Genomic DNA, 8,472 nt, shown 5'->3' with positions numbered 1-8,472 from the left:
CAACAACCCACTAATCAATACACAATTAGACTGTATATTTATAATCACACACTCCAGTGTCACCCAAATGAGGATGGTTTCTTCCTCTTCCATCTAAGGGAGTTTTTCCTCACCACAGTCACCACAATCACCTCAGACTTGTTCATTGGGGATAAATACAAATACATTTAAATATAAGTCTTATTGATTACTGTATTATATTGATCTTTTTATAATATAAAATTTTTTATATTATGTTTCTTATGTTCTGTAAAGCTGCTTTGAGACAATGTCCATTGTTAAAAGTGATATACAAATAAAATAAAACATTTAATTGAATTAAGGGGGGGGGGGGTGGCTTAGTGGTTAGCACGTTTGATTCCCGCCTCCGCCTTGTGTGTGTGGAGTTTGCATGTTCTCCCCGTGCCTCAGGGGTTTCCTCCGGGTACTTCGGTTTCCTCCCCCGGTCCAAAGACATGCATGGTAGGTTGATTGGCATCTCTGGAAAATTGTCCGTAGTGTATGTGTGTGTGTGTGTGTGTGTGTGTGTGTGTGTGTGTGTGTGTGAATGAGAGTGTGTGTGTGCTCTGTGATGGGTTGGCACTCCGTCCAGGGTGTATCCTGCCTCGATGCCCGATGATGCCTGAGATAGGCACAGGCTCCCCGTGACCCGAGAAGTTCAGATAAGCGGTAGAAGATGAGTGAGTGAGTGAATGAATGAATGAATGAATGAATGAATGAATGAATGAATTATTGTGAGCAACACACAGCTTTGATAAGTGATGATGATGAGTAGTAGTCCTGCACAGTATGAGATATTACAGATTTAAGAGTTTTTATTATGTCGCTGTTGTTTTACAGTTAGCTCTCTTGTGTGTTTTTTTTATTATTTATATATTTTTTTTTATTATGCACCATTTTGTTTCATACCCCATGCACTGATCATGTTGACAATACACAATTAACATATTCATTAACATTAAATACCTGTGTGTGCAAAAGGCATAAATACATGAATAACACCTTTAATAATTGCCATTGTTTAAATAATATAATCCACCCTCTTGGTTGTGCTTGTGTCAACTAACCATTAGGGAGCATCTCACATTGCCACACCGAAGGTGTTTAGCTCCTCACCATAGCAACCAGCAGAAACCTGATTGTGCCTGCCATGCAGGAAGTGCTGCAAGGACAACAGGAAGTGCCCTGGCTCCGGCAGCCAGGCTTCAAAGAATTCCAGGAAGTTATTGTACTTTGTGGAATGGACCGAAGAATGTGGCATGTCTGCTACTCAGCAAGAGGTGGGGACAGACTGTGGGCCACACAGGAATGGGCCTTTGAACATAACGGGTCTGCATTTGATGCATGTGTGACTGCAGACACCGCATCTCCTGCCACCACCTTTGTCATTAGTACAATCCACACTGGGAAATTTCATGAAACCACTAAAAAAAAACTACATAAAAGTCACATTTCAGAAAAAACATAAAGCATTCTGCTGCATAGAAAATAGGAAAACAGTCACAGTCTCCATAAGAGCTGAAGATGATTCTTCTGGATGCTCAGTGAAAACTGAACAAGCAGGTTGTACCGTGATATTTCAATTTCAGTTTTATTTATATAGTGTTTACACATACAGTGATACACACTATAAAACATAGTGGTACACACAATGACACACAGTGATACACAACTATAACACATAGTGGTACACACAATGACACACAGTGATACACACTATAAAACGTAGTGGTACACACAATTACACACAGTGATACACAACTATAACACATAGTGGTACACACAATGACACACAGTGATACACACTATAAAACGTAGTGGTACACACAATTACACACAGTGATACACAACTATAACACATAGTGGTACACACAATGACACACAGTGATACACACTATAACACATAGTGGTACACACAATGACACACAATGATACACACTATAACACATAGTGGTACACACAATGACACACAGTGATACACACTATAAAACGTAGTGGTACACACAATTACACACAGTGATACACAACTATAACACATAGTGGTACACACAATGACACACAGTGATACACACTATAAAACGTAGTGGTACACACAATTACACACAGTGATACACAACTATAACACATAGTGGTACACACAATGACACACAGTGATACACACTATAACACATAGTGGTACACACAATGACACACAATGATACACACTATAACACATAGTGGTACACACAATGACACACAGTGATACACACTATAACACATAGTGGTACACACAATGACACACAGTGATACACAACTATAACACATAGTGGTACACACAATGACACACAGTGATACACACTATAACACATAGTGGTACACACAATGACACACAGTGATACACAACTATAACACATAGTGGTACACACAATGACACACAGTGATACACACTATAACAGATAGTGGTACACACAATGACACACAGTGGTACACACAATGACACACAGTGATACACAACTATAACACATAGTGGTACACACAATGACACAAAGTGATACTCACTATAACACACAGTGGTACACACAATGACACACAGTGACACACGGTGATACACACTATAACACATAGTGGTACACACAATGACACACAGTGATACACACTATAACACATAGTGGTACACACAATGACACACAGTGATACACACTATAACACATAGTGGTACACACAATGACACACAGTGATACACAACTATAACACATAGTGGTACACACAATGACACACAGTGACACACAGTGATACACACTATAACAAATAGTGAAACATATAGTGACAGACAGTGATACACACTATAACACATAGTGGTACACACAATGACACACAGTGATACACACTATAACACAGTGACACACAGTGATACACACTATAATACATAGTGATACACACAGTGACACACAGTGATACACACTATAACACAGTGACACACAGTGATACACACTATAATACATAGTGATACACACAGTGACACACAGTGACAGACAGTGATACACACTATAACACATAGTGATACACACTATAACACATAGTGGTACACACAATGACACACAGTGATACACACTGTAACACATAGTGGTACACACAATGACACACAGTGATACACAACTATAACACATAGTGGTACACACAATGACACACAGTGATACAAACTATAACACATGGTGTTACACACAATGACACACAGTGACACGGTGATACACACTATAACACATAGTGGTACACACAATGACACACAGTGATACACACTATAACACATAGTGGTACACACAATGACACACAGTGATACACACTATAACACATAGTGGTACACACAATGACACAGAGTGATACACAACTATAACACATAGTGGTACACACAATGACAAACAGTGACACACAGTGATACACACTATAACACATAGTGATACACATAGTGACAGACAGTGATACACACTATAACACATAGTGATACACATAGTGACAGACAGTGATACACACTATAACACATAGTGGTACACATAATGACACACAGTGACACACAGTGATACACACTATAATACATAGTGATACACACAGTGACACACAGTAATACACACTATAACACATAGTGGTACACACAATGACACACAGTGATACACACTATACATAGTGATACACAGTGACACACAGTGATACACACTATAACACATAGTGATACACACAGTGACACACAGTGATGCACACCATAACACATAGTGATACACACAGTGAAACACAGTGATACACACTATAACACATAGTGATACACACTATAACACAGTGACACACAGTGATACACACAGTGACACACAGTGATACACGCTATAACACATAGTGATACACACAATGACTCACAGCGACACAGTGATACACACTATAACACATAGTGATACACACAATGACACACAGTGATACACGCTATAACACATAGTGATACACACAATGACTCACAGCGACACAGTGATACACACTATAACACATAGTGATACACACAATGACACACAGTGACACACAGTGATACACACAATGACACACGGTGACACACACAGTGATCACACAGTGACACACATATTGATAGACAGTGACACACAATGACACACAGTGATACACACAATGACACACTTTGATACACACACTGACACACAGTAATACACACAGTGACACACACAGTGACACACAGTGACACACAGTGACACACAATGACACAGTGTGATACACACAGTGACAAACAGTGATACACACAGTGATACAAAGTGACACACAGTGACACACACAGTGATACACACTATAACACATAGTGATAGACACAATGACAAACAGTGAGGCACACAGTGACACATATAGTGATACACACAGTGACACACAGTGATACATACTTTGATACACACAGTGACACACAGTAATACACACAGTGACACACATAGTGATACAGACAATGACACACAATGACACACTGATACACACTATGACACACAGTGATACATACTTTGATACACAGAGTGACACACAGTAATACACAGTGACACACAGTAATACACAGAGACACACACAGTGATACACACTATAACACATAGTGGTACACACAATGACACACAGTGATACACACTATAACACATAGTGGTACACACAATGACACACAGTGAGACACAACTATAACACATAGTGGTACACACAATGACACACAGTGACACACAGTGATACACACTATAACACATAGTGATACACATAGTGACAGACAGTGATACACACTATAACACATAGTGATACACATAGTGACAGACAGTGATACACACTATAACACATAGTGGTACACATAATGACACACAGTGACACACAGTGATACACACTATAATACATAGTGATACACACAGTGACACACAGTAATACACACTATAACACATAGTGGTACACACAATGACACACAGTGATACACACTATACATAGTGATACACAGTGACACACAGTGATACACACTATAACACATAGTGATACACACAGTGACACACAGTGATGCACACCATAACACATAGTGATACACACAGTGAAACACAGTGATACACACTATAACACATAGTGATACACACTATAACACAGTGACACACAGTGATACACACAGTGACACACAGTAATACACACAATAACACATAGTGGTACACACAATGACACACAGTGATACACACTATACATAGTGATACACAGTGACACACAGTGATACACACTATAACACATAGTGATACACACAGTGACACACAGTGATGCACACCATAACACATAGTGATACACACAGTGAAACACAGTGATACACACTATAACACATAGTGATACACACTATAACACAGTGACACATAGTGATACACACAGTGACACACAGTGAAACACGCTATAACACATAGTGATACACACAATGACTCACAGCGACACAGTGATACACACTATAACACATAGTGATACACACAATGACACACAGTGATACACGCTATAACACATAGTGATACACACAATGACTCACAGCGACACAGTGATACACACTATAACACATAGTGATACACACAATGACACACAGTGACACACAGTGATACACACAATGACACACAGTGACACACACAGTGATCACACAGTGACACACATATTGATAGACAGTGACACACAATGACACACAGTGATACACACAATGACACACTTTGATACACACACTGACACACAGTAATACACACAGTGACACACACAGTGACACACAGTGACACACAGTGACACACAATGACACAGTGTGATACACACAGTGACAAACAGTGATACACACAGTGATACACAGTGATACAAAGTGACACACACAGTGATACACACTATAACACATAGTGATAGACACAATGACAAACAGTGAGGCACACAGTGACACATATAGTGATACACACAGTGACACACAGTGATACATACTTTGATACACACAGTGACACACAGTAATACACACAGTGACACACATAGTGATACAGACAATGACACACAGTGACACATAATGACACACTGATACACACAATGACACACAGTGATACATACTTTGATACACACAGTGACACACAGTAATACACAGTGACACACAGTAATACACTGAGACACACACAGTGACACACACACTGACACACACAGTGACACACAGTAATACCCACAGTGACACACACAGTGATACAAAGTGACAAACACAGTGACACATAATGACACACACAGTGACACACACAATGACACATGATGATACAAACAGTGATACAAACAATGACATGGTGACACACACAATGATGCAGACAATGACACATAGTGATACACCCAATGATAGACACAATGATACACACTGTGACACATAGTGATACACACTATAACACATAGTGGTACACACAATGACACACAGTGACACACAATATAACACATAGTGGTACACACAATGACACACAGTGATACACACTATAACACATAGTGGTACACACAATGACACACAGTGATACACACTATAACACAGTGGTACACACAATGACACACAGTGACACACAGTGATACACCCTATAACACATAGTGATACACACAGTGACACACATTGATACACAACTATAACACATAGTGATACACACAATGACACACAGTGATACACACTATAACACATAGTGGTACACACAATGACACACAGTGATACACAACTATAACAGATAGTGATACATACAATGACACACAGTGATACACACTATAACACATAGTGGTACACACAATGACACACAGTGATACACACTATAACACATAGTGGTACACACAATGACACACAGTGATACACACAATGACACACAGTGATACACACTATAACACATAGTGGTACACACAATGACACACAGTGATACACACTATAACACATAGTGGTACACACAATGACACACAGTGACACACACTATAACACATAGTGGTACACACAGTGACACACAATGACACACAGTGATACACACTATGACACATAGTGGTACACACAATGACACACAGTGATACACACTATAACACATAGTGGTACACACAATGACACACAGTGATACACACAATGACACACAGTGATACACACTATAACACATAGTGGTACACACAATGACACACAGTGAGACACAACTATAACACATAGTGGTACACACAATGACACACAGTGACACACAGTGATACACACTATAACACATAGTGATACACATAGTGACAGACAGTGATACACACTATAACACATAGTGATACACATAGTGACAGACAGTGATACACACTATAACACATAGTGGTACACATAATGACACACAGTGACACACAGTGATACACACTATAACACATAGTGATACACATAGTGACAGACAGTGATACACACTATAATACATAGTGATACAGACAGTGACACACAGTAATACACACTATAACACATAGTGATACACACAGTGACACACAGTGATGCACACAATAACACATAGTGATACACACAGTGACACACAGTGATACACACTATAACACATAGTGATACACACTATGACACATAGTGATACACACAACGACACAATGAAACACAGTGACACACAGTGATACACACAGTGACACACAGTGATGCACACCATAACACATAGTGATACACACAACGACACAATGAAACACAGTGACACACAGTGATACACACTATAACACATAGTGATACACACTATAACACAGTGACACACAGTGATACACACAGTGACACACAGTGAAACACGCTATAACACATAGTGATACACACAATGACTCACAGCGACACAGTGATACACACTATAACACATAGTGATACACACAATGACACACAGTGATACACGCTATAACACATAGTGATACACACAATGACTCACAGCGACACAGTGATACACACTATAACACATAGTGATACACACAATGACACACAGTGACACACAGTGATACACACAATGACACACAGTGACACACACAGTGATCACACAGTGACACACATATTGATAGACAGTGACAAACAATGACACACAGTGATACACACAATGACACACTTTGATACACACACTGACACACAGTAATACACACAGTGACACACACAGTGACACACAGTGACACACAGTGACACACAATGACACAGTGTGATACACACAGTGACAAGCAGTGATACACACAGTGATACACACAGTGATACAAAGTGACACACACAGTGATACACACTATAACACATAGTGATAGACACAATGACAAACAGTGAGGCACACAGTGACACATATAGTGATACACACAGTGACACACAGTGATACATACTTTGATACACACAGTGACACACAGTAATACACACAGTGACACACATAGTGATACAGACAATGACACACAGTGACACATAATGACACACTGATACACACTATGACACACAGTGATACATACTTTGATACACACAGTGACACA

This window comes from Tachysurus fulvidraco, chromosome 24, assembly GCF_022655615.1.
Source record: "Tachysurus fulvidraco isolate hzauxx_2018 chromosome 24, HZAU_PFXX_2.0, whole genome shotgun sequence".
Taxonomy (NCBI): Eukaryota; Metazoa; Chordata; class Actinopteri; order Siluriformes; family Bagridae; genus Tachysurus; species Tachysurus fulvidraco.
The sequence above is the reverse complement of the archived record's forward strand: the minus strand, read 5'-3'. Positions refer to the sequence as shown.